Raw genomic sequence first — 15902 nt, forward strand, 5'->3', positions numbered from 1 at the left:
CATTGAAGAAGTCTCTGCTTTGTGGTAGTTGCCCTCTCATGTTGATATGCTGATTTGTAATGTCTCATTGTGTGTCTATGCTTTGTCATCAGTGCAAGAGTCAATTACAAAAAAGTAGTTTGAATACTCCACGCAGAAGCCTATGATTGAAGTTGTCAATGTATTTTTTTCCTCATTCAGGGGTTTTGCTTCTTTTTGCTGATTAGAAACTTGTACTTCAAGGAGGGGGATATTAGAATTCTAATAACTCCTTTGCTAAGTTTTATTATTCAGCCAATAAATGTGTTTTCACATAATAGTGGCTTATTTTCTAATTTATATCTGTAGATTTCATATTTCAAAGAGAGGCTCATGCAAAGGAGAGAGGACTTAGCTAGCGTGTATGATAAAGAAGGAAAGAGAGCTATGCATTTAACAATCCCACCCCCCGCCACTAACCCTTACTATCCTTGTGAGGAAAAAAAAAAAACTAGCTTGTGCCAGAACTTTGAATTTAATCTCTGCCACTCTACTTAAAAACTCATTTTCTGGTGAGAGAAGCGAGATTTATTCCTACGAACTGGGCCATGCTGCTTATGGCGGCACTGGAGAGGGGGTGCTGAGCTGTTGGGTATGAAGTGTAACAGAACAGACTTTACCACCTGAAACCGCTGCTTCAAGTTCAGATCAAGCAAGGAAAAAACCTCATAACAATAAACAAGAACAAAGAAGAGTACACTTAAGGTGAAGACACAACACTTGATCTAAAACAAGAAGTTTGTGCCTACTCAACAGCTTTGAAAGAGCACTTCCCAATGCTGCTAGTAGTCTTTGTTTTCTTCAGTGCTATACTGTGAGATGCCCAGTGCAGCAGCAGTTGTATTCTTTATTAGTTTGGTAGGTCATTTTCTCTAGCTTTTTTTTTTTAATACTAGCAACTTTCAACCTGTGAAACGTGTGCAGAAAAAGAAGAATCAGCAAATACTACTGAAAGTGCAATATTTGATTATCACTGCAAGATGAGCTTTGATACAAACCTTCTCCACAACAATGGACACAATTGGTACCCTGTAAAGGATGATAGAAAAGCTCCATAAACTCAACAAGCCAAAACAACTATTTACCTGTCCGAAATTTATTAGCAGGACCATAGTGGCCAGGCACAGTAGAGAAGGGAGTCAAAAGAGAGAAAAGAGAGGGGGGAGAGAGAGAGGAGAGGGGGGAGAGAGAGAGGAAAGGGGGAAGAGAGAGAGGAGAAAGGGAAGAGAGAGAGGAGGGGAGAGAGAGAGGAGAGGGGGGAGAAGGGGGGACAGAGTAAGAGAGAGAGGGAGAGTAAGAGAGGTAGAGTAAGATAGCAAACATAAACAGGATATTGATATTTATGGGCTTAACACAGGATGAGGTGGAGCAAGGCGAGTGGGCTGTTACTTCTTCATTGGCCAAGAGTTCACGCCACTTCAGGGATTGGAGGTGTGCCATCCAAAGTTCGCACCATTCACAGGGATTGGAGGTGACTGTTCGCATACCATTCAGTGCGTCATGGACCTGAGCTCCCAGAAGAGAAGTGCTCCGGGTGCCATCTTTCCTGAGCTCCCAGAAGAGAAGCACTCCGGGCACCATCTTTACCAACATTTCTCCCTTTTTTGTTTTGGTTTGGGGGCGTCATACTCAATCTGGATACTTCGTGCCGAGTAGGAGTGTCGTTTAGAGGGAGGAAGGGAGGTCTGTTGGTTGGAGAAGAAGGGCCAGGAGGCCCCATATCCATGCACTAAAGGCATATATTTCCTCTGGGGAGAAGTCCATGAATGTTCCCTGCAACTATGAAAAGAAACAGCATTAATTTCTGGCATGATGCCCAGTCTGTAGGGCTGGTAGAAAAAAGCCTATGTCCAGGAGAAGGCAGATTAGAACATAAATCTGAAAACACAAGGCTTATTTCTTTGGCATGGTGGGGTAGAGATGGCCCTTTGGTGGAGTTGTCATTCGGTATCTTCATCTTTCAGCACTCAGTGGAGTTTTCTTGGGATGACTGGATGTTCATGTCATCTGGCTCATTGGCAAGTAGCTGGTAATCCCTGAGGAGGAGCTGATTGAAAGTTTGATTAGAGATTTTGATAATTTGTTCTTGAAGGAATTTTAAAATGCAAGGAAGGAAGGCACAGAATAAAAAGACAACTAGAGGTCCCAGTATGGAGAGAATCCAGGAGATAAGGGGGGTTGTAAAGAGGTCCCGATAGGATTGTTGTGCCAATTGCTGATTTCTAAAAAGGGTGTGGGTGTACTGTGTTGCTGTGGCTTCCTAGATCCTATCAGGAGACATGTTCTTCTCTGGAATGGGATGGAGGGAAGTGTGTGGCTGTGAAAAATGGAGCTTGAGAGGGTTATCTGGGGATATCTCACAGGCAAATCTGGGTAATTGTGGGGATCCTGCAAGGTTGAGAGCTGTGGTGGGATTGTCCTCTGGAGGGCTTGCTGCTGGTTTTAACCTAGAAATATGAACCCAGTTGGTTAGTTTCTTTCCTTCCTGTTGGAGTTCTGCAGCATTGGGTGTACACAGGACTACCTGTAATGGCCCTTCCCATTTTGGGGTTAGGAGGGGATCCTTCCCCTGGGGAAGAAAAGTAGACCCATTCTCCTGGTTTGAGTGGAAAGGAGGCAGCTGAGTCTCTGAATCTTGAAGCAACAAATCTTGTTGCTTCCATAGCTCAGAGTGTATAAGGAAGAGAAGGGGAAGAGCATATTGGTTGGGGAGGGGCCAAGGATCTGGTGAGATTCCTGGGGATAGAAGGGGAGTACCATACATTATCTCAAAGGGGAAGCAAGAGATGGATTTTGGTAAAGCCCTCATGCATAGTAGGGCAAGAGGGAGAAGTTGAACCCAATCTAAATGAGTCTCTGAAGATAGTTTCGTTATGATGTCTTTAATTGTGCAGTTGGCTCACTCAACCTTACCTGATGCTTGGGGCGATAGGGACAATGAAAGTGTCATGGGATGGACAATGTCTTTGTCACATTCTAGATTACTTGAGAGACAAACTCAAGCCAGTTGTCAGATTGGATTGAAGCAGGCATCCCAAACCGAGGGATTACTTTGGTTAGGAGGATGTTAGCAACTGTGGTAGCCCGCTTATTTGAAGTGGGGAAGGCCTCTACCCAACCCGAGAATGTGTCTATTAAAACTAGTCTGTACTTGAAGTTTTTTACTCTGGGCATGTTAGTAAAGTCAATTTGCCAATCTGCCCCAGGAATATGGCCCCTAGCCTGATGAGAAGGGAACGTTCCAGGTTTTAAAGATGTATTGGAATTCACTCTTTTGCATATCTGGCATGAGGCTGTGATTTGCTGTATCACTTCTTTATCCTGGGGAGTCAGAGTAAAAAAAGAGTGGAGAAGGCTTTGAGAGTCTGTGAACTGGTGTGGAAAATGGAGTGGAGGTGAGTTAAGAGGGCATGTTTAGGAGGGTCTCTGTTATAGGGTAATGATGGATAGCACGTTGCAATGAGAGATCCAGTGAGGTCTGAAAGGGCAGCTGACCTGATTGCCTGATCTGCTTTAGAATTCCCCTGTGTGACAGGGGAGGAGTCATTTTGGTGTGATCTGTAATGGACAACTCCTAGTTTTTTAGGAAGCTGGTAGGCTTTTAATAGCTGGGTGATGTGTGTGGAATTGGTTATAGAGGTGCCCTTTGAGTTCAGGAGACCTCTCTCCTTCCAAATTGATGCATGAGATAAAAGAATGTGGAAAACATATTTGGAATCAGTGTAAAGCATAAGATTTTTACCTGCTGCCAATTTGCAGGCAGCTACCAGCTCAGCCTTTTGGTTTGTGGTATTTGCAGGCAGGGGATTGACTTCTATTATTCATGATAGGGACACTATGGCATATCCAGCTTTTCTGGTCCCCTCATGCATAAAGGAGCTGCCATCAGTGAACCAGGTATAATCAGGTTGGTCTAGAGGTCCCTCAGTAATATTAATTGGGCGTGGTAGGAAGTTTTCTAGAATTTCCCTGCATTTATGTATTGGGGACTGTGTTGGACCTTGAGCCTGAATGGGTAACAGAGTTGCTGGGTTGAGAGGGGTACAGGTTTGGAAGGACATGGAGGAGTCATAGAGGAAAGAGACCGAGAGAGAGAGAATTCAACAGGAAGGGAGTGTTTGCAGTCCTTTGTATGTTAGCAAGTCCTTGAGGTGATGAGGGGAGATGACAGTGATTTGGGCTCCAAAGATAAGCTTTTGTGATTCCTTTAATAAAATATAGGAGGCCGCTAGGGCATGGAGACAAAGAGCCCATCCCTGGACAGTTGGATCTAACTGTTTCAAAAGGTATGCCACTGGAGCAAAGGTGGGCCCATACATTTGTCCCAGCACCCCCAAGCCTTGCCCTTTGTTTTCATGAAGATAGAGAGTAAAAGGCCTATTAACATCTGGCAGGTGTAGGGCCGGTGCTTGTAAGAGGACCTTCTAGAGCATTCTAAAATGTGGTGCTGTTGAAAGTAACAAGGGCTCATGCTTGTTCCCCTTTGCTAGATCATATAATGGTTTGGCAAGTAATGAGAATTTTGGTACCCATGCCCTTAAATAGCCTGCCAGACCCAGGAACGAGAGTATCTCCTCTTTAGTTTTTGGTACTGGAAGGCTTTCAATAAGGCCTTTTCTATCGGTTGTGATAGCTTTCTTTCCTGGGGAAATGTGGAACCCTAAGTAAACAACCTCAGAGAGAGAGAGAGAGAGAGCTGCACCTTTTGTGGAGAATCCCTATATCCTTGGTGAGCAAGAATATTCAGAAGGGTAGCTGTGTCCAACTTTGAGGTTAGGTGCTGTATTAGTGTGTGAATGGGTGGCTGAATGGGTGGTGGGTGGACTAAACTGGGTTGGAGGGACTGGGATGGAAGGAACGGAAGTGGGAGGAGTTTGTGCAGAAGTATCAGGAGGAAAGGAGGAGAAGTGTCTGAAAAAGAAGCCACAGATGTAGAAGACAAGGAAGAGGGAGGAGGTGAAAGTGGGGAAAGCAGGGCTGAGGGCAGGGGAGAGTGGTATGAGGCAGTTCATCACCTGGGTCGAAAGTGGAGGTGGAGAGCAGAGAAGAAGAAAGAAGAAAAGAAGGTGTGAAGGCAGAGAGTGGAAAAGAGGAGGAAGGAGGTTTGAGAGCAAGGAGTAGCTGTTGAGGCTTGTATTGAGTGCAGAAATTTGGATGAGATTGAAGCAAGAAGAAAGCCTCCACATAAGGAATCCCATTCCACTTCTTTGATGGCTTACAGTAATTAAAAGATCCTGGAGTAAATTGGGATCCAGAGACCCACACGTGGGCCAAATGATTTGGTTGTCTAAGGGGTATGTAGGCCAGTCCTGGGTTCAGAATTTTATAAGCCTTTTCAGTTTAATATCAGGGGCCATGCTCAGGGTTTTCAAATTTTCTAAGAGGCACCACAAGGGAGAATGAGCCAGGAGGAACAAGGAAGTTCCCATGCTGGAAGGGCAAGATGGGAGTCAGAGAAAGAGTAAGAGAGAAGACAGAGAGAAAACCTGGGCTGGAAAAAAAAAAGGCTTCCTGGAAGCTTGGGGTGAACAGAGGATAAAGTGGGCATCCCCAAAATGACCAACTGCCGAGAGGAAATACAGAGGGTCCTACCCCATCATCACCAGTGAAGTGCAATCTGTGAGACCCACATAGGGCTGGGGCCACAGGCAACCTGACGTCAGGAAAGTTTTTCAACTGGAATGAGAGAGTCAGGAATGGGAGGAACAGAGTTCCGGGAGGAATTAATGGAGTTCCAGACTCTGGTGAGATGGGCTGTAGCAATTATACTAACCCATTCACGGGAGATAAGAGTGAAGAGAGACAGAGGATATAGAAAGAGAGAATTAATCCTATGTCCCAGGTGGTCAATTCCCAGGGGTGTCCTAGCAGAGCACTCAGGGTCCACCGCAACCCTGATCGATCTGGGTTGGGTACATTCCCCCCAAAAAACACCCAGAGGGATTGCCAGACACTCAATGGCCAATTCCCTCATTCTGGTGAGTTAGGGTTCAGGCGCTCATGGGATGGGGGAACTCACCAATCTGCAGGACAGTGGTGGATGTCAGGCAGGAAATCAGAGGAGTGGACTATGATAGGAACAGTTGGGCTCAGCGTTTGTGAATGGGGTTTCACCTTGAGCAACAGGGATCCCTGTCCCAGGTTTCGGCACCAATGTAAAGGACGATGGAAAAGCTCTGTAAACTCAACAAGCCAAAACAACCATTTACCTGTCCAAGATTTTATTGGCAGGACCATTGAAGCCAGTCACAGAAGAGAAGGGAGTTGAGAGAGACAGAAGGGGGGAGGGAAAGAGGAGAGGGGGAAGAGAGAGGAAGGGTGAGAGAGGAGAGGGGGGAGAAGGGGGGGAGAGTAAAAGAGAGAGAGTAAGAGAGTAAGAGAGGTAGAGTAAGAGAGCGAACACAAATAGGATATTGATATTTATGGGCTTAACACAGGATGAGGAGGAGCAAGGCAAGTGGGCTGATACTTCTTCATTGGCCGAGAGTTAACGCCACTTCAGGGATTGGAGGTGTGACATTCAAAGTTCGCACCATTCACAGGGATTGGAGGTGATGGTTTGCACACCATTCAGTGCGTCATGGACCTGAGCTCCTGGAAGAGAAGTGCTCCAGGCGCCATCTTTACCAACATACCCCAATCGTACTTCAGCAACACTGTGTGAAACTGGGGTTATTGAAAAACTATTAACCTCTTATGAATTTATTCAGTGTTCAGAACGTCAAGCTAGACTTTTCTTCCACTGTTCACAATATAATGGCAACCTGCAGGACTTAAAAGTAGGAGATGATGTTGAATTTCAAGTATCATCTGACCGGCAGACTGGGAAACCCATTCCTATTAAATTGGTGAAGATTAAACCAGAAATCCATCCTAAAGAATGAATGAATGGACAAGTTGTGTGTGCTGTTCCTCACAACTTAGAGAGGAAGATCTCCAGCTGCCCCGGGTCAGAGTCCAACAGGGAATGTATGCTATGAACGTAATGGGGAAGTGTTTTATCTGACATACACCCCTGAAGATGTTGAAGGGAATGTGCAGCTGGAAACCGGAGATAAAATAAATTTTATAATTGATAACAATAAGTATACTAGTACTGTCAGTGCTTGTAACATTATGCTATTGAAAAAGAAACAAGCCCACTGTCAGGGAGTAGTTCGTGCCATGAAGGAGGCATTTGGCTTTACCAAAAGAGGTGATGTTGTAAAAGAGATAATCTTTCACTATAGTGAATTTAAAGGTGACCTAGAAACCTTACATCTTGGAGATGATGTGCAATTCACAATCAAGGACAGAAATGGTAAAGAAGTTGCAACAGATGTCAGACTTTTGCCTCAAGGAACAGTCATTTTTGAAGACATCAGCATTGAATATTTTGAAGGAACTGTAACCAAAGTTATCCCAAAAGTACCCAGTAAAAACCAGAATGACCCATTGCCAGGACGAATCAAAGTTGACTTTATGATTCCTAAAGAACTTCCCTTTGGAGACAAAAATACAAAATCCAAGGTGACCCTATTGGAAGGTGACCATGTTAGGTTTAATATTTAAACAGACCAACATGACAAATTAGAATGAGCAACTAACACAGAAGTTCTATTAAATACATTTCAGTTCACTAATGAAGCCAGAGAAATGGGTGTGATTGCTGCCATGAGAGATGGTATTGGTTTCATCAAGTGTGTGGATTGTGTTGCTCATATGTTCTTCTACTTCAGTGAAATTCTGGATGGGAACCAGCTCCATACTGTGGATGAAGTAGAGTTTAATGTGGTTCCTGAGATGCTCTCTGCCCAAAGAAATCATGCTATTAGGATTAAAAAACTTCCCAACATCACAGTTTCATTCCATTCCCATACAGATCATCGTTTTATGGGCACTGTAGAGAAAGAAGCTACTTTTTTTTCCAATCCTAAAACCACTAGCCCAAATAAAGGCAAAGAGAAGGAGGCCGAGGATGGCATTATTGCCTATGATGATTGTGGGGTGAAACTGACCATTGCTTGTCAAGCCAAGGATGTGGAAGGATCTACTTCTCCTCAAATAGGAGATAAGGTTGAATTTAGTATTAGTGACAGAGGCCTGGACATCAGATTGCAACTTGTGTGAGACTTTTAGGTCATAATTCCAACAAGAAGCTCTTGGGTTATGTGGAAACTCTGAAAGATAATTTTGGATTCATTGAAACAGCCAATCATGATAAGGAAATCTTTTTCCATTACAGTGAGTTCTCTGATGATGTCGATAGCTTGGAGCTGGGGGACATGGTTGAATACAGCTTGTCCAAAGGCAAAGGCAACAAAGTCAGTGCTGAAAAAGTAAACAAAACTCACTCAGTGAATAGCATTACTCAAGAAGCTGATCCCACTATCTATTCTGATAATGTCATTTTCCCCCTCAGAGGTGTTGATCCAATACAGATTGAGTATCAAGGAATGATTGAGATCGTGGATGAGGGGGATATGAAAGGTGAGATGTATCCATTTGGCATAGTTGGAATGGCCAATAAAGGGGATTGCCTGCAGAAAGGGGAGAGTGTCAAGTTCCAATTGTGTGTCCTGGGTGGGCAAAAATGCACAGACTATGGCCTATAACATCACACTCCTGCACAGGGCCACAGTAGAGTGTGTGAAAGATCAGTTTGGCTTCATTAACTACAAAGTAGGAGATAGCAAGAAGCTCTGTTTCCATGTGAAAGAAGTTCAAGATGGCATTGAGCTACAGGCAGGAGATGAAGTGGAGTTCTCAGTGATTCTTAATCAGCGTACCGGCAAGTGCAGTGCCTGTAATATTTGGCGAGACTGTGATGGCCCCAAGACTGTTGCAGTTCCTAGACCTGACCGGTTGGTCAATCGCTTGAAGAACATCACCCTGGATGATGCTAGTGCTCCTCGCCTAATGGTTCTTCATCAGCCAAGGGGACCAGAAAACTCAATGGGATTTGGTGCAGAAAGAAAGATTCGTCAAGCTGGTGTCATTGACTAACCACATCCATAAAGCACATCATTAACCCTCTATGATCAAGTTGGGGGATTCTGATGAATGGTTCTGAATATCTCCCACTTCATCCCTCCCCAAATCTGGAATGCTTATTCTATTGAGCTATTACACCAGTTTTAACACCTTCCTCGTGTTATGTTTTAAAAAATAAATAAGAAACCATTTTAAAATTATGCACAGTTGCAGCCTAGAAAACTTAAGGTGGCGCCTTGTAGTATCAATTATAGGAGCTTTATTTGGTGCCTTTAATGCAACTGGTAATTGCAAAATCCACTTCATCTGTGTAAGTGAAAAATACAGACTGTTATCTTGTTGGTCCTATGAAATTCTGCACTTGATATTTAGTACATATTCTACCTTCATTACTTCTGGCAAGATGTTCTGCCTTAGCACTCAGTTGCATTCTTTTCCTATTCTTTCCTGTTCATTATGCTTTAATTCTGAGGACCATATGAGGGTAGGATATATTACCTTTTAAAAATTACAAAAATTTGTATAGGCAAACCATTTTCTTAAGTTGATGGCCAAATGTTAAAATGATATTTTTCATATCATTTATAATCTTGTCACAATCCACTTAAGAAAGTTTGGTTAGATTTCAGTGAAAATTATCTTCCAGGGTAGTTTTTTTCCTGGGATGGGGTGCAAATAACTTTACTACAATTAATATATATGTTGCAGAATTTCGTGCAAATGAATTGTGCCAGCAGTGTGATAATTTGAACATATTTAAACAAATAAAAAAAGTATGAATGCACAAACTTGCTGCTGCTTAAATCACTACAGCTTATAAGACCCAGTTTCTTTTACGGATTTAAAAACAAAACAAGAAAAAAAATTAAAAAGTTGTGCCTGAAATGAATCTTGTTTTTGTTTTTTTTTTTAATAAGTAGCCACCTAGTCCCTGTGTCCTGTAGAATACAGGCATACAGGCACTTGACCCTTGGTGTAGATTCTGTTCACGGATATGGATTGGTCTGATTTCTTGACCCTCATCTTAAATTGGCCATATTCAGTATCCCTGACCAGTGGACTGAAGGCTTTCTCTAAGATGACAAGGGTCAGCTCAGGGGATGTGGGGGAGGGCGCTTTTATCTCCCCTTTGTAGTTTGAGATTTTGATCTGGGTAAAGAGGCCATTTATCTTTGTAAACAGAAAACATTTTGCTTTCTCAAGTTTTCTGTTAATGAAGAAAGAAAGGAAGTGAATAAAGTTTTACTGATTTTTCAGACACCAAAAAAAAAAAACAACTCATTTTCTCCAACTTCTTCCATAGACTCAATTGGAATAGTGCATAAAGAAGCTCATACTTTATTTACCCTCATTGTGCAGAGGGAGCATTTTATTTTAATTTGCTAGAACCATAGTAGATGCTTAATTATTTCAAAGCTGAGTCTATGTTATTTAATCAACAGCTTTAAAAGATAAAAATTCACTTTATTTCATATCTTCCTCTGGCCAATCCTCACTGTCACCATAAATATGCTTCTCTCCCCAACCCTCCCTGTCACGCACACATCCATACACTCACACAAAAACAAATAAATGTTCTTGTTCATCTGTTGAGTAGAAAGTCATTTATTTTTCTCTCATGTGAGAAAACCAGTTTCTATGACCAGTTCTGAACTATTTCTATGAAGTTACAATATCTTCCTACTACAGTAGGGGAAACTGAGGCCTCAAAAGGGTAATTGAGTGATCCCCACTCAGCTCTAAGAGCCCTAGGACTCCTAGATTTAGGTATAGCACTTTCTTAGACTGTTCTTCTTCAAAGATACCAAAAGAGAAGAGAAAGTGGCTGGAAGCTGAACCCTTTGCTTGCCTATTTTATTAAATACAATAGAAGAACTTATAGAACAGTCCTTAAAATCCTTATTTATAATTTTGTTTCATCATTCAGGGCTTTTAGCTGCCTTGCAGATTTGTGTGGGGAAAGGAGTTCAATCACCACTTAGAAGGGCTTCCTTTTTTATTCTGTGGGAAAAAAATCAAGAAAAAAACCCAGTAAGAACAAAGATATTTGGTAGTTAACAGTTCGTAGATTGAAGACAACATTCTTTCCTGTCTCAAAATTGTCATATCACTTCAAGGTGCTCAGATATAATCCATAGACATATCAAATGCCATCTTTTTTACTTTCCCAACTATAGTAAAGAATGATGTCCCCAATTAGGGATGTCTTCCCTGGGTGCAGGGAAGGGGAGTGGCCACACATCTGTTACAAATTTGAAAACCCTGAAATAGATTATGTATGAGGTACTTTCCAGTGCTAGCCTTTTATGATTCCTATAAAACCACAGCGAAAGTATCCAGCATTGAATTACTCCATTCAAGGCTGGATGTGCATATTGCCAGTAATCTCTCAGAGTCTTATGTAAATGGTCCAGAGGGTAAATGGGAGCTTCAAGGTGCTGGGAGGGATCTGGGGCTGCCCTGAATAGCCAGCCCAGAGGCTGGCAGCACAAGGATTTTCTAACCCTCTGATGGTGGGGAGCCAGCCCACTAAGATCTTTCTTCTCCACTTCCTCTTTATCCTCATTAGTCTTCTTTACTCACACAGTGACACTTTCTCTTTTATAGCAGTGGTCTTTTACTTCTCAGACCATGAAACATCTAGAGTCTGAACAAAACCGCATGCTCTCTTCCATGAGAAATCTACTCACAAACACATCTATACAATTTGGGGTCTTACCTGTTTAAATAAATATTTGTTGATCTCTTAATCTCCATCAGATGCTCATCTCCATCAGATGTAGGTGATTTGGAGATGTTACAATTCCTTGGGACTGTATCTGTGGACCCAAAGTTTAATAGAGACTCTTAAAGTTTTATTTGGAGCAGAAGGCAATTGTTCCTGTTGTGATCATTATTACCAAACACAGTAACAACAAATTTTTACTGGTAAGTCAATATAGTGGTAAGTCCCAGTGCTAAGAACTTTGCCTGAGTTAATTCCTTTAATTCTGAAAACAAACTGTATGAGACAATAACACATTTTAAGGACTTTTTAATAACAGTGCCCAAGATAGAGTGGATCCTCAATAAATGTTAGTTGTTATTACTGCTTTTATTGTCATTATTTTTTGGCAGTGGCTCAGAAATCTTAGGCACTTTCAGCAAGGTTAAAACTGTGCAATGTCTTATGTACTTCATTGATGCTTATTTAGAGTGACATGTGATTAAATAAAAGAAGAATGTACAGGATAGGGGTCCACTGGGGCCTCTAGCCATCTGTTCCAAATGCTGTCTCTCTGGTTCAGATGCCCCAAGCTGTCTTTCTGTCAGAAGATGATTGGATTCTGTGCTTATATAATAATTCATTGATAATTTGTGAGATGCATTGTTTTGCACCACTAATTCTCACTCTCTCAATATGACCATGTGAGGAAGCATTTGGTAGGTATTTATCTATCTAGAGCTTGTTGGTGAAAGACAATAGACTAGTTTGGCCTCTGAAAGATCAAAGCCTGGCCCATGGATTTCACCAGAATCCTTCAGAAGTCAGCAAGTATGTTAAGCATGGCAACACAAAGAGGTTGCTCAACAGTTCACATATTTTCCATTGCTTTTTAAATGCCTGTATATAATTCTGCTAACAAAACAGGCTCAAAACTTTCTAACAAAGCCTTAAAACTTAGACTATAAACTACTTTAATAATTTATGTAAAGAGCTTCAGGGCATTTTTCAGAGGATGATTATTAAAATCATCTTAATATGGAATATTATTTGGGTAGAAAATAGGAAAACTAAATATATGGTTTACACAGGCTTAATATAAGAAGGAAAACATTCAGAGGCCTAAAGTTTTGATTAGAAATAGAATACAAAAATATGTAACAATAATTCACTAGTATATGGAATTGGATACTATAAAGCAACTTAATAATTTTTAATTTGGTCTGGTCTTTAATGAATAAAATTTCTAAAGTTAGGGTCTCAGTAGATATGCCGTTCATCAAATAGTTTTTTATGTGCCACCATACAAGGTACCCAGGAAAGATGTATAGATGTGTAATCTAAACAAAGATTTAGAACAGCAAGGTGGAGAATGACAAGCCTCTACGGGAGCTCAGAAGGAGTCTAATTTAGAATTGTAAAATTTGAAAAATGCAAAGCAGTGTTCCGTACAATAAGGATTTGGCATATTCACACATTCAAGAGATGTAGGGGTTTCAGTATTGCCGTCCATGTTGTTTTTCATCTTTTAATAACTTTCCTTCTGAATATAAAGCCTTAACTTCTGAGTGTTGACAGCATAGAAAAGATAATGAGCACAAAGAAAACAAACTCATTCATACTCTCAAACTCCTTCTGCCACACACCCACTATCTGTTTTCTTTCAGCTCTTTTCATGCATCTTCATGTGGATCTTTTTCTTTAGGAAAAAGAAATGATATGGTAAGAACACATTGCTTGTTGTCAATGTTTACTGCAGTCATTAAATATGTTTAACAGCAACAATGCTTTCAAAAGGTTTAGTTGTATCCACAAGGCTTTAAGAGTCAGAAGTTCTGGGTGCTAGATCTTTTCCCACAATCTATCAGCTGTGCAACTTTGAAAAAAAATCTTAGATGTTCTGACATCCAGTGACTTTGTTTGCAAAATTAAGATAAAAATAGCTAGCATTTATTGAAGAAGCATGACTCAAAGCATTTTCTGTAAGTCATCTCACAAAATCTTCCCAGGATTTTATTTCAGGTAGACATTGTATTTTTATGTTTAAAGAATATAAGTACACACAATATTGTGTTTTGTTGTGATTTGTCCAAGATTTCACACTTGGCTATGAGTCAAAATTTAAGCACAGGTAGTCTGACCCCTCTACCCCCACAATAACATCTAATTAGTGCTTTCTCAAGTTTCTTAAGGCAGGATATTGAACCCATAATTTGTTAACTCATTTTCTATTCTAAGATCTATGATAAATTACCTGTGAAATGAACATTTCCCTTATATGAATTTCTTTTTTTAGTAGTTGTTTAGTTGGAGTTGGACACAATATCTTTATTTTATTTATTGTTATGTCATGCTGAGGATCGAACCAAGCACCTCACACGTGCTAGGCGAGTGCTCTACCGCTGAGCCACAATTCCAGCCCCTTATATGAATTTCTTAATTGAAAAATTTTCAAATCCAAGTTATCTCAAAGGAAATTTTTCTTTCTCTGCATGATTTTATTTTGGGAATTATAAATTCCTTATACCTGCATGTGCCACTCTGTAGTTCTTTGCCTAGGAACAGCTGGATTCATGTCAAATCTTACTTTTTCTGAGCACTTTTACATGGATTGTCATGTTTGACCATAAGAAAATTTTTATAGATACTGAATTGGCAAGGACCATTCATAGAATTTACCATCTGGGAGATAGTGGCCCAATTTACAGCTAGTAAATTATTCTGTCACTACTTCCTAGACTCACATATAAAGATTTCTCATTCAGGCAAGTTTTCCAAGCTCAAAAATATAATGCTAGGCAGTGCTATGTACTATTTTAGATTAGGTGGTTTTAAAAGACCTCTCTGAATAACTAGGAAGGATATTTGAAAAGAACCTTAAATCTTGAGTAGAATCCAAAAATGTAAATATCAGAGCAAAAGAGTGTTTCTGGTAAATGAACAGTGAGTGCAAAGTCCTCCAAGCTGAAAAAAATATATGTGGAAAAAAATAAAAGAAAAGAGAAAAAAAGTAAAGGCATAAAAGTAGGAAAAGAAGAACTTAAATTATCACTATTTGCGGATGACATGATAATATATTTAACAGACCCAAAAGGGTCTACAAAGAAACTGCTAGAGTTAATAAATGAATTCAGCAAAGTGGCAGGATATAAAATCAACACACATAAATCAAAAGCATTCCTGTAAATTAGCAACAAAACTTCTGAAACAAAAATAAGGAAAAGCACTCCATTCACAATATCCTCAAAGAAAATAAAATACTTGGGAATCAACCTAACAAAAGAGGTGAAAGATTTATACAATGAAAACTGCAGAACCCTAAAGAGAGAGATAGAAGAAGATCTTAGAAGATGGAAAAATTTACCCTGTTCATGGATAGGCAGAACTAACATCATCAAAATGGGGATATTACCCAAAGTTCTCTACAGGTTTAATGCGATGCCAATCAAAATCCCAATGGCATTTCTTGTAGAAATAGATAAAGCAATTATAAAATTCTTATGGAAAAACAAAAGACCCAGAATAGCAAAAGCAATTCTAAGCAGGAAGTGTGAATCTGGAGGTATAAGGATACCAGAGTTCAAACTGTACTACAAAGCAATTGTAACAAAAACAGCGTGTTACTGGTACCAATACACGCAGGTGGACCAATGGTACAGAATAGAGGACACAGAAACCAATCCACAAAATTACAACTTTCTTTTATTTGATAAAGGGGCTAAAAGCATGCAATGGAGGAAGCATAGCATCTTTAACAAATGGTGCTGGGAAAATTGGAAATCCATATGCAACAAAATGAAACTGAATCCCTTGTCTCGCCATGCACAAAAGTTAACTCAAAATGAATCAAGGTGCTAGATATCAAATCAGAGACACTGCATCTGATAGAAGAAAAAGTTGGCTACGATCTACATACTGTAGGGTTGGGCTCCAAATTCCTTAATAGGACACTCATAGCCCAAGAGTTAATAACAAGAATAAATAAATGGGACTTACTTAAACTAAAAAGTTTTTTCTCAGCAAGAGAAACAATAAGAGAGGTGAATAGAGAGCCTACATCCTGGGAACAAATTTTTACCCCTCACACTTCAGATAGAGCCCTAATATCCAGAATATACAAAGAACTCAAAAAATTAAACAATAAGATAATAACCAAATCAACAAATGGGCCAAGGACCTGAACAGACACTTCACACAGGAGGACCCA

The 15902-nt window shown here is 40.5% G+C and overlaps 1 pseudogene; it reads left to right on the forward strand.

The window, feature by feature from the left end:
• Window positions 1-983: 983 nt before the first annotated feature.
• Window positions 984-9055, forward strand: LOC144375832 (cold shock domain-containing protein E1-like; annotated as a pseudogene).
• The last annotated feature ends 6847 nt before the right edge of the window (window positions 9056-15902 follow it).

The sequence above is a fragment of the Ictidomys tridecemlineatus genome, chromosome 3, assembly GCF_052094955.1.
Source record: "Ictidomys tridecemlineatus isolate mIctTri1 chromosome 3, mIctTri1.hap1, whole genome shotgun sequence".
NCBI classification, from domain to species: Eukaryota; Metazoa; Chordata; class Mammalia; order Rodentia; family Sciuridae; genus Ictidomys; species Ictidomys tridecemlineatus.